The sequence below is a fragment of the Camelus dromedarius genome, chromosome 1 (genome assembly GCF_036321535.1).
Source record: "Camelus dromedarius isolate mCamDro1 chromosome 1, mCamDro1.pat, whole genome shotgun sequence".
NCBI lineage: Eukaryota > Metazoa > Chordata > Mammalia > Artiodactyla > Camelidae > Camelus > Camelus dromedarius.
This window is the reverse complement of record NC_087436.1, coordinates 86,272,799-86,285,624: the sequence shown is the minus strand read 5'-3', so window position 1 is coordinate 86,285,624 and position 12,826 is coordinate 86,272,799.

The following is a 12,826-nucleotide window of genomic DNA, read 5'->3' as shown; positions in this document are numbered from 1 at the left end:
TTGTTTGTTCCCAAAGAGCTGCACCCGAGTTTAGACACAGCAGACCAAGTGAGGTGGTAAGTGGCCCTCTACCAACACTGCTTCTCAGACTTGCAATTATTGTGTTTATTGTATTGTATTGCATTGCCATGTATTTGAATCTCCTAGGATTTCATTCAAGTACAGATTCTAATGCAGTAGGTTAGGGCTGAGGCCCAAGATTCTTCATTTCTAACAACCTCGGGTGCTGCTGGTCTTCAGAGCACACAGTGAGTAGAAAGAATTTGAATAGTTGATGATATTTGAGGGTCAATTTAGGGTCAATCTGGCCCCCAATTTCTGTAAATCATGCACAGCAAGTATCTAGTGTTTTTTCTCACCAAAGTCCTTCTGTCTCTTTTCTCAATCTTGGGTCCTCAGCTCATACACACACACACACACACACACACACACACACACATCCACACACACACACTTCTCTCTGCCCCTTTTCAAACCTGCCTGTGAGAATATAATGCTGTAACCATTTAAAAAGTAGTTGTTATGCAGAGCTGGAAAGAAGGCTGTACAGAGAGAAGACACACATTTCAGCTCTGTATTAACAATAAGAGTGCCCATTTATTACGTGTTAACTAATGCCAGTCACAAGAACTATGTGTTTTATGTAATCGTATGAAAAACGTATTACTATTTACATTTTAAAGGAAGAGGAAATTGAGGCTCAGAAAGGTTAGTAACTTGCCCCAGATTAAAGAGCTGGTACCTGACAGAGTGTGGCAGCTGGTCAAGACTTAGTCTTTGAAGGTCATCCCACCAGTGTGGCCTCGTGACCAACTTTGACTAAGAGAATGTAGCAGAAGTGACTTCTAAGCTTTGACCTCAGGAAGGCTTGCGGCTTCTGCTCTAGCCTTTTTGGGACACTGCTGCCGTGTGAACAAAACCGGGCTTGCTTCCTTGGGGATGAGAGCCTTCATGAAGAGGCCCAGTCATCCCAGTTGTTCCAGTCCAACCAGACATGTGAAGCCAGCGAGGCTATCTGGGACCAGCCACTTCCCAGCCAATCTACCCACTGCAGACAGAAGAGTGAGCACTGCCAACACCATGTGGGCCAGAGATGAGCCATCCCAGCTGAGCCTTGCCTAAATTGCCAACACACAGATAGACTCGTGAGTAAATACGCAGGTGCTGTTTTAAGCCACTAAAACATGGGGTGGTTTGTTATGCAACGATAGATAGCTGAGCCAAGATTTGAATTCCAAAGATTCTGATTCTAAACCCCTTCTGAGCCCAAAGGCATGACCCTACAAACCCTAACTTGGTTCTCCAGAAAGAACTGGTTTGGGGCCTGCTTGCTTCTCTCTGCATTCTTGCTCTAAGCTTGGTTTAACGCACTAGTCACTTCTGATTTTCCTGTTCCCCCTCTACCCCCTACCCTTGGGCTGACTGCTTTCCCTTCTTCCTATTTGTGTTCCAGTCCTCCTTCCAGGCTGCCCTTTCTGTTCTGCTTTGAGCTATCTTCTTGGTAATCTTTATGTGAGGTCCAAGTTCTGGTCCTCCTTTGACTCCCTAGGGCAGTGTTTAAATTTTAGTGAGTTTAAAAATCTTCAGACGATTTCGTTGAAATGCAGAGTCTGGTTCAGGTGGTCTAGGGTAGGACCTGAGATTCTGAATTCCAAATAAGCCTCCAGAGGATGCTGAAGCTGCTTGCCCAAGAGTCACATTTTGGATAGCAAGGCTCTGGGCTGCTCTGTGAAGCACCCATCCCCTACTCCCCCATTCACATAAATAATGGTCACAGCTGATGGGGGTCATGGCTGGACTCTTCGGCCAAATAGGGAGCCTCAGCTGTGTGCTTGTCAGTGACCTTCACTCCTGCACACAGAGAAATCTGGAGTCATGTGCCGCTATGAACTCATCATGCTTAATCCAGGGAACAATGTAAAAGAGAGGAAAGAATAAAAGCTAAAAATTCAATTTCCAAGGCATTTATTCAGTAATATAAGCATTTACTAAGCACTTATGCCAAACACTATATGATAGTATCTAGACAGGGAAATCCATCCTCTTCTGGAGACCTGGACCAGCTAAGCAAACACCATTTTATCATGAAACTTTCTCTAGTCACCAGAGTCCCTTTATTTAGTTGAAGTCTGTGGGCTCTAAATACAATGCTGGCTAATGCAATGTGATTGTTTTACAGCAATCTGAATTAGGAGCTAATGTTATGTTTGAAATGTAGGAGTGTGGTTAGCGTTTAGCTACCTGTATGTAATGGAATGATATGTCTTTAAAAGTGTGTGCCTGGGCGGGCCAAACTCTTTCTTAATAAGATCAGGGATGCACACGAGTGATCTTGTAAATAAGGCCAGACGGTGGTCCTATTTGATCTGAGCTTCAGTCTTTGTTTAGAGACAGCAGGTCCCCAAAAGAGGACACCTGGAGCTCCCTGGACAGATACGGCCACACACTATCTGGCACAGGCACTTGGGAAATGTTTGCTGTATTATTGAGTGAATGCCTTGAAACCGGAAACTTTATCTTAGATCCCCTTTTCCTTTTTCTGTTGAGGCCTCCTATGATGAGTGCTGTCTCTCTCCTGACTAAAGGACCTAGTTTCCCTGGGGAACAATCAGATCCAAGAACAACGTTACCCTTCTTTGACATGGAGTGGTGAGGAACTGCAATTCTCCCTCCAGCCAGGGATCCACCTCCCTTCTCTTCCTCCAGGCCTCAAGAAGAGCAGAGTGGGGTTAATTCTTGCTTTGTGTTGCCTATTCCTGGGTTTGCAGGGCAAAGGCCTACTTCTGGAACTATAAACTTAACCTTTAGTTAGTGTAAGACAGGGGACCCTGAAGAAGCAAAGGTGTGAGACAGACACAGTCCCTCCCCTCTCGATGGCCTAGTGAGAGATCAAGACAAGGATGTGGACACTAAAGAGATACAAACTACAATGGGGAACATACGGTGATATCATAGGAGCACTTAGGAAGGATACCCACCCCAGTCTTGGGAATTGGGGTGGTGATGGAAACAGGAAAGACTTTTCTAAAAAGATGTCACCTAAGCTGGGTGTTAAAGAATGAGTAGCACTGAGCTAAGCAGAAAGGAAAGGAAGGGTAACAAGAGGATCCCAGAGGACAAAAATCACTGTGTAAAAGAAATTCAAACAAATTGTTGAATCAAACTCAAATCCAAGTGTCAATGCAGCTGGATATGTGGATAGAAACTCAGTAGCATGAGCTGGGCTGAAGATGATTTAAGGAAGTCCCTGGGGCCTTTTTATTTTAAACTAGTTATATCTCAGCCTTATTTATAGAAAATGTAATAGAAGATTCTATTTCTTAGTATTTGGAGTTTTGCTCCATTCTTTACAATTGTGCTCACTTCCAGGAAGTGAATTCCATATTGCACACTTCCCTGGGGAATATGTGATAATTGGACAAAGCTGGGCTGACATTTACCTTGGCTGCACCTACAAAGAAAGGATTTGCTAAGATAATGAATAGAGCAACCAAAAGCAGGGGATGTACTTAATCTACTTCAAGGACACATTTTTCCCCCAGTATTCTATAAGCACACTATATGCAAATGATGTTATGCATTAAATTAAAAATCAGCCTCATCTAGTCATCAAAGCAAGTCGTGGCTTACCATCTGCTGGGAAACACTCAGCCATTATAAAAACAAACTTGAATTTAATTACATAACGCAGCATTTCATAAGGACTTTCATTAAAACTTTATATTAATTCAGCCTGATCTTCTAACTTATCTGACTTGTGAGGTTTCACCAAACTTGGTAGATGCTTAAATGCCTATGGATTGACTTATGTTTTTCTTAGCCTTGAACGTGGAAAGTTTCTAAATTCTTCTGACACTATCAGTTTAAGCATGACTATAACAGTCAATCAAAAAGAGTTCATGTATTAATATAAAATGTAGGCCTAGTCTCCGTATCCGACTATCTTAAGGAGAATTTATTAGTAAAACCATCTTTCTGGAAGTCCAACAAAGGGTATCAGCAAACCATTAAATGCTGAGCTCAACAGTAAGAAAATTTTCAAACTCAAATTTCTTTTACACTGAAATAACTAATGTCAAGAAAGATGAAGTTATTATCCTTAAATTCACAACTCAGTCAAGATGCCAGTATAGGCTCACTTCTCTTGCCTGTAATTCTGAAATCTCAAAGGTTTTAAAGACAAAAATTCTTTGCTTTTTAAATTTAGTACCAAAACTTATTGAATAGCAAAGTCTGGCCTAAGCCTACATGAGGTAATGTATCACAAGGTGAATATTCATATATTTCACTGAAGAAACACGAGTCCATCTGATTATGGAAAGCTTCCCCGGACCTCAGCGGAGATGTAAGAGCACCAGATAGCCTGTCTACAATCTGAAGAATTCTGGATTACAAAGCATATCTGGCCTCAAAGGTTTTGGCCAAGGTATTATGAATTCCTAACAACAGCTGTTTATTATTGAGTATTTGCTTTGTGCCAGATATTCTCCTAAGATTTTAGATGCATTTTGCATAATCTTAATCGGACACATTCCATTCTGACCGCACCTCCCATCTTTTCAGCTCACTCTTTCTAGTACCCCTATTCCTGCCATCCTTCTAAGCCATGTAGATCTCTAATCCATTTGGTCCTTCTCTCTCTTTCCTTGAGGTCCTATCTTCTCTCCTGATTTGGCTCAAATTCTCTGGTCAACTGTCATGTTGTAATTACCCACATCAGAACCCTTGAGATCTGCTCCTTTCTCACTTTGCCACACTTGCTTACCAAAACCATAACCCTGGCAAAACCCAGCTCTTCGCCTGCACCAGAATGGTTGAATATGCCTGGTGGAAGACTCATCTGTGCTGACTGGCCTCATTTTGAGTTTCTGATCATTAAGTGGGCCCTTAATACTGCCTGGCATTCATAACATGTTCCTCCAGTCCATTCACTCTCTTGTTCTCCCGGAGAACAAGTTCACACTGTCCTCTCTCCCTTTAGTCTCAGCTGATTACTTTGCTTCCTACATCTCTGAGACATTTGAGAGAACCAGAAGAAAACTGCCAGAGACTCCCACACCCACATCTCCCCACCTACCAGCAGCTGAACTGGCGTCCTCTCTGCCTCCTTGCCTGCTGCCACAGAAGAATGCCCTGTGCGTCCACCTAGACCGGATCCCTCCACCTGCTCAGGCACATCCCTCTAGACTTATACTTCTCTTTCCTGCATCATCAATATTCACTCAACTGGGTCACTCACACGACTGGATCATCAGCACACAGAGGCACTGCTATTTCTTCTATAACTACCTTTTCCTCCTTTTCCATCCCCCCACCACTTCCAGTGATCTTTTAAAATATTGGTCAGACAGACTCCACATTTCACTCTGGGTTCTGACCATGGCCTTCCCCAACCTGCTCTGTGGCTACTCCTCCCTCTCCAACCCACACTCACTTCTCTCCTCTTTTCTCTCAAACATGCCTGGCATACTCCTGCTCTCTGGCATTTGTACTGGCTTTCCTTTGCCTAGAACACTGTCTCTAGATACCCACATGGCTTACTCCCTCACCAACATCTAATCTTTGCTCAAGCATCACCTTCTCCCGTCTACTCTTGTCTATCCTATAGAAAATCGCAAGCCACTCCTACCCTCCAATATCCCCCAACTCTGCCTTTGGAACTCTTCCCTTCACTGCCGCCCTTAGCACATAGAACTTCTAACGTATCGTATGTTATTTTAATATGTTTATGGTCCTTATTTGTCTCCCATCCTCCTGTCTCTGTGATGTTTGTACTCTAGCTAGGGCAAAGATCTTTATTCTGTTCACTGACCTGTCCCAAACATGTTGAATTACATCTACCACAAATAATCCATCATCCAGTGCCATAGCTTTTTATTTTGTCCCATTGGGGCACATGACAGTTTGGTAGTTTTGATCTAAGATCAGATGTTACTTGTTTACTTCTTTACTCCAGAAGGAAGAGGTTGAAAAGCCACTCAAAGGCATTGGATTCCGTTCATTTATCTCCTCATTCATTCAGTGTATATTTATTGAGCATCAACGTGCTGAGTCTATTCTGAGTGAGGACTGTTGATTTGGATGGAGTCAGTAAGTCAAACATCCCCCTTAGGTCACTAAGGGAAAAAAATGCCCCCATCGTTTCGGAACTAAATTCACAGATGAAAGATGATCTTTCTTTAACTGCATCAGAACGAACAGCACTCCCCTCAGCATAGGAAGAGCCTCCTGTTCTAGCCCCTGTCCCGGGGGCTCCATTCCAAGGAAAGTGGAACGGCCAGTCCCTGTGCCTCTGCTGAGTTACATAGCTAATGGCTTGCTCATTCTGAATAGCCTGGTGCTGGAATTTAGAAGGAATGTGTGTAGCACTCAATATGAAGCTCATTTTGGCTTCAGGGACTATTTTAATTAAATTAATTATCTCTAGAAGAAACACTTAGAGCTGTTTAAGCCTGAACAATAGGTACTTGTTCTCATTCCTAATAGGAGCCGCATTGTGCAGCGTTCTCTTGGTGAGCTGAGCGCAGTACCACCACCAGATATTTAACGCAGGCCCTCCCCTTTTGCTCCTTGCCCCGCTTCTCTTTTGCTGTCTCCTCACGCAGAGTGAAGGGGCTTTCAGAGAAGAGAGATGCAGAGCCTGCGAGATGTGCGAGTCTGGAATCTACGTAAATGTACTGCAGTGCTTCAGTGACTTTCCTAACTCATCTACTTCTTGCACTTGGATGAGTCCCGCTGCCTGGCTCTATGTGGTCTGCATTTCCAGGGGAAAGGATCCCATCCCTAGTGGTCCTTGTTGTTCCTCTAAAGGAATAGGTGTCACCACTTTTCTATTACATTCTCCCCTGTCCCATTTTCTTCTACTGTTCCACTGTTTTCAAGAACTCTAGGTTTTGTCTTTTTAAAAAAATAATGTATACCCTGCCTCATTGCAAAAAAAAAAATTTTTTTTTCAGGCTCATTTGTTCTATTCTGTTTTTTAAAATTGCAGTCCATGGACGTAGAGTTAGTCAGTATTTCCCCTACCTCAGTCTCATCCTCTGCTTCTAACAGCTAGTCATGCCCCACAACCTTGTCACTAGGGCAGGAAGGGGTAGGGGGAGTCCCTGTACCTTCAAAATTCACTCTTCTGAGCTGTGTATTACCTTTCAGGCTGTGCCACTCCTTTGTAGGAAAATCTTGATATTGCAGGCTTTAAAAAAAAATTCTAATTAAAAGTGAGAACGTTTAAGGCCGTTCTGTGCTGTCTAAGCCCTCCTGTGGCTGTGGCTTCCCAAGCCCTCCCCCCCGAGCCTTCCCTCAGCAGAGCCATAGACGGCCTCTTGTTCGGTGTCTCTCCCACAGCCTGGTGGACACGGGGTACGGCACGCAGCAGAAGCCCTCAGGCAGTCACTACTGTGTCGACAATGGCAGCATTAAGTGTATAACGGCTAGATTTGCTGAAATAAATGTAAAATAACGACCAGAGCTTGTCAAGTTAGTTTCACATAATATTAGACAACTGGTGTTGGAAGACTTGGCCAAAGCCCAAGCCACAGCCTACATTGGTCTCATCCAGCCTTAACCATCCAGAGTTGTTGTTCAGCAAGACTTGGTCAGCAGTATTAGTGGTGACTTCACTATTCTTGAACTAAAGTGGTAATAAATGACACTCAGTATTATTTTAAATTTATGTTTGGCATATTCTAATTCATGGGCAAATAATAGAGAAAAGAAGGAAAAGGCTTATTTTATCTTTCTTGTTGTAATTAAAATCTCACGACTAATTGTTAGCATACCCCTCTCGCCATGACCCATTCCCAGCCTATTTAAGTAAAAACTACTGCATTGTTTTGAACACATAGTAAAATTCCAAAACTTTTCAAAATCATTTCTTTACAGACAGCAATCAAGTGAGTTGATCAATAGTAAATTACCAATTTTTAAAGGTTTCCTAACCTGCCTTGGTACCCTAACAATATTGACTAGAACAATATCCTCTTCTACAGCTAAGGAAGCAGAGACCTGGTGAAAATTAATAGCAAAAGTGAGCAACCCTAAACAGATTAGCTTGAGACAACCCTAAATTATGAACTGCTAAATAGGATTTTACCCCATGAGCTGTTTCCTAAGAGTAACTATCTTAGGACACAAAAGGATTTCCATATTTGAAAGCAAATTTTGACTAAGGGAAAAAAGGGAAAAAAGATGTGGTAAATAAGAGTAGTAACCAGACTCTGCTTTCCACTTTCAAATGCTTAGTACTCACTGGGTACAAACACATCTTTATACAATAGGAAGGATGTTGTGTTTTCAATGACTAAGTTTCACTGTTTCACTCACTTAAAAAAGAAAAGCATTTAACAATTTAGAGAAAGATAAAGATTATTCTGTGGTTGGAAAAGAGCACTGCACTCTTGGGACCATCCTCTAAACTGCTTTGGACAAACGCAAAAAGGATAGAAATGCTCACGCTGCTTTTCTGTGTTTTTCCTCATAGGATCATAAAATCATGGCCTATGAGAGATTTACGTGTTTTCAAAGGAGACTCAAGCCTTTGTCTCACCTCTCTTCACATCACATAATAGTCCATTACCTTTTATCAGCCATATCAGGAAAGCACACTTGCTTATTTAAGTCAAGGGTCAAGCCAAAAGCTCCAGCGTGTGGGAGATTTCTAAGACCGTGTCTCTATTTCCTGTTTTGGTCTATATTGATAATTTACTGATGGGCTTCCTCACTGATGTTTATTCAAAGATACTGTCATCCTTCTTTTCATTCTGGAGGAGTTTGGGGACTTTCATTTATTTGTTTTTTTAAGAGCGGCTGGTGTAGGTGAAAAGAGTGGCAAAGCTTCTCAAGGTAAGAAATGAGGCGATGAAGCCAGGAACACCCAGAGCCGTGGGAGAAGCAAGGCACATTCTCCTAGGGTCAGAGCTGTGGGGGTGAAATTAGTTTCATATTAAGACAAATACATATATTTATTCAACTAATATTTATGGAGCACTTAATTATGTGTCAGGCAATGTTCTTAGTGCTGGGAATACAGTAGTAAGGTCCCCAATTTCATGGGGGTGATACCCTAATAGAAGACATACCAAGTGACAAAAACATGACCAGGGTCAATGCAGACAGTGAAAAGTATAACCAAGAGAATGAAGCAGGACACTGACAGGCAGCAGTGCTAATTCAGACTGGATGGCTGGGAAAGGTTTCACTGAAGGAGCGACATGTGTGATGAAACCTGAGTGACAGAAGCTAGTCATTCCAGGCAGAGGCAACACTGAACCAAAGGCCCCAAGGGAGGACTACCCTTCACCTTTTTGAGTACGACCGTTCAGCCAGACTGCAGTGGGTGAGCCTGGGTGCTGGGTGGTAGGAAATGTCAAGAGGTGGGCAAGAGCCAGATCAGGTAGGAAGCTGAAGAATAGTTGAGAGGCTATCGCAATAATTCAGATAAGAACTAACAGAAGATGATGTATTTTTGAGGTAGAGACAGGGAGTATGGGAAATGGAGGGGAAAGGACAAATCCTGGGTTTTTGAATATCCTGGACTTGAATATCTCAGTGTAAGGAGATGCCATATACTGAGGTGAGGAAGAATGAAGAAAGAACATTTTTCACAGGGAGAAAACCAAGAGTCCTGGTTTGGCCATTTTAAGTGTGAAATGCCTATTTGTTATTTAAGTAGAGAAGTTGGCATCCAGATATCTAAATTTATAGCTCAATGGAAAGCTCAGAGCTGGCAATATAAATTTGTATGCAGATGGTACCAGAGGAGACTGAGTAGAAGAAAAGAGCTGAAGTCAAGTCCTAGACCTGAGCCCTGGAGCACTCCAACATTCAAGGGTGAAGAGGAGGAGCTTGGGCCAATGCGTGGAGCAAGGAGCAAGGAGCAAGAAGCTGGGAGAGCAAGCCGACAGGGAAGCCAAGAAAAGGTGGTGTATGAAGAGGACGCAGCGGTCAACTGACTAAATGCTTCAGAGCAACAGAGGAGTGATGACTAGTTTGGCAAAGTGGAGGTGTTTGGTAATCTTGACAAGAGCAGTTTCAGGGGACTGGGTAACCAAAACCTAGTTAGGGTCAGTAGAGGTAAGCTGAAATGTGAGGAAGCTTTTGGGAAGATTTCTGTGAGGTGTGCGAGACATGGCAGAAGGGGATGTGAGGTCCAGGGACAGTTTTATTTTATTGAAAGACGGGAGGCAGAGAGAATGTTTGCATGCTGATGGAAAGATCCAGTAGAAAGAGAAAGCTGGTGCTGGACATTTGAAGTGGGAAGTCAAGGTATGACAAATTACCTTGGGAGAGTAAGAGAACAAGCGTTATCTGTGAAGTATGGTAAGATCTTTCGGTAGTACATATTTGACATTTGTGGTAATGAATTGAAAATGAAATTAGCACTGGTTGTAGATTTTTCTGCAGTCCCATTCAGCTGTTAGGTGCAAGCACAGAGTAGTTTAAAGTAAGTTGAGATGCAGGGGACTACGAGAGAGGGAGAGTGGCTGAAGAAGTGGATGTCATTACAAAGCAGCAATTGCTAGTGACAGCTTTGGTAAGTTCAATTCCCAGCTGAGTGTTTATTAAATGATGAACGACACAGGTCTGGAATCGAGCTTTATTTATCAGTTCCTAGAAGAGCAAGTTACTTATCTTCCGCTTAAGTCAAAGTTTCCTTTGCAGAATAGAGATACCAACTTTTATGTCCAGAATTTCATTGTAACTTTTGTTAACATGCCTAAAATAGTACCTGGCTGAGTGACCACTCAGTATATGCTAGTTTCAGTTCTGCTTCCCAAGCACAATTTCTTTTCTCTTCCTCTTTCAGTTACTCAAAAACAATTTCTTCAACACTTACTCTGCCAGACACTGCACTTAGTGCTAGAGAGAAAACGACAAGGCTAACAGGTTTCGTGGTGTATCAGGGAACACAGCTACTATACAAACAAGTACTCTACCTAAATATTTAAGTTCAGTCATGAGAAACACTATACAGGTTGGTCGACCAGTGTTATACTCACATAAAATGAAGATGTTGGAATGATTAGATTTTTAAATTTGTAAACTTTTATAAAAATGTTCCACAAATCTGTTGTTATAAGTTCAACGTTCTGATATATCCTTTTTTGAGCTTGAAAAATACTAACTCAAAGTAAAAATCTAAAACATAAGAAAAATCTCCTCACATAGAAAAGGAGTGAGAAGGTACAAGCCAATAGGGTAGGTCAAAAAAAAGACCAAACTGTCCTTTAAACTAGGGTTGGAATACATTTGAGAGTTGGGTTCAATAGTATAATTCCTTAGGAAATATTTTTTAAGCTTTAAGTTTACGACAGGCATTGTGCTAAGTGGTGAGAAGAGAAAAGCAGCTCCTGGCATCTGGGAACTGGCTTGTTACTATCAGTTAGGTCTTGGTGTTCTCTTGTTGAACATAAATTTAATCTCACAGAACACCAATATCAGGCAAGGTCACTCTGTTACCCTGATGATGTAAGACAAACAAACAAGCCCTCTTTATAACTTTGTCTAAGTACAGTTAAAAACAAAGTCACAGTGCAAAGCACAAAATACCAAACACCCTCCTCCCACCTAATACTAGGTGACTGATGCTGCTTTACCAGTTACAGCTTTAACTTCCCTTTGTTCTTCCCATCCTTCTAAACAAGATCCAATAAGATACCCAATCATAAAATTACCCCACCTCTTGAGAGTATGCAATTCAGAGCAAATTCTTGCTTCCTTGAACTTTTCCAAATCATCCAACAATAGCCCAAATCCTATTAGGCCTTTTCAGCATCCTCTCATTTGAAATACCTCCACCAATACCCCACTGTGTTAGTTCCAACAAGTAATAAACCCAATTTTGTTCAACTCCTCCTGTGTTCCTGATAGTCTTAGGTTGGGTAGCATTGCCAGTAGAATATACACGTTACGTTATTTAATCCTTACAGCAATTTCTGGAAACAGGCGCTATTACAAATGTATTTTACAAATGAGAATACAGGCACAGAACTGTTGAGTAACATTTGCAAGGTCACACAGCTAGAAAGTGGCAAAGCTAGAATTAGAGTCCAGGCTTGACTCCAGAGATTCCTTGATAATGTCCCAGATAATTATCCAGAATTGTTAGAAGGCTAATCTTTCAGTTAAACAAAGGTCAAAACTTTTTTCTACACCTCCATTCCTTCCATCTTACCTATTATTTGGTCTTATTGCTAAAATAATGAGTTCTTCAGTGAGAGATATGATCAAGTCCACTTACCTTCTAAACATCCTTTTAATAGCTTCAGGTTAGAGTTAACATGTCAGCATGATACACATGTCCTTTCTCCCTTTTCTGGCCTTATCTCTTGATGTTTCCCCATAATTTATTAATTTAAGAGATAATTACTATGTACCAGATAATCTTTCCCTACTTTCCAGTCATGCAGAACCCTTTTCAAATGCAACATATTTATAGCTCTCTCTGCCTCTGCACCTGTACATTTTCAACTGGTCCTTCTAAATCACCTTGCCTATCCCCTCTGAGGACTTCATTGACCTTCTCATCCAATACAGAATTTACTGCTCATTTGTAGCTCCACCGCACCATGTAATTCCTTTGATTATTGGCGCCTATTATACATTACATGTTTATTCCTCCAGCCTCAACTCTTCAGAAGTGAAGAGATGTTATTTCCCTTGCTATCCTTTACACTTGGCACAATGCCTGTAAATGGGTCAAGCTTAACACTTATTTCATAAAGCCTTCCCTCACCAAACCAGTTTACAGTATGGCTCTAAGGAGAAAAAGTCTAATATCTTCAATTTCATTAGTAACATTTTTCACTCTGTTACCTGGTACTCATCT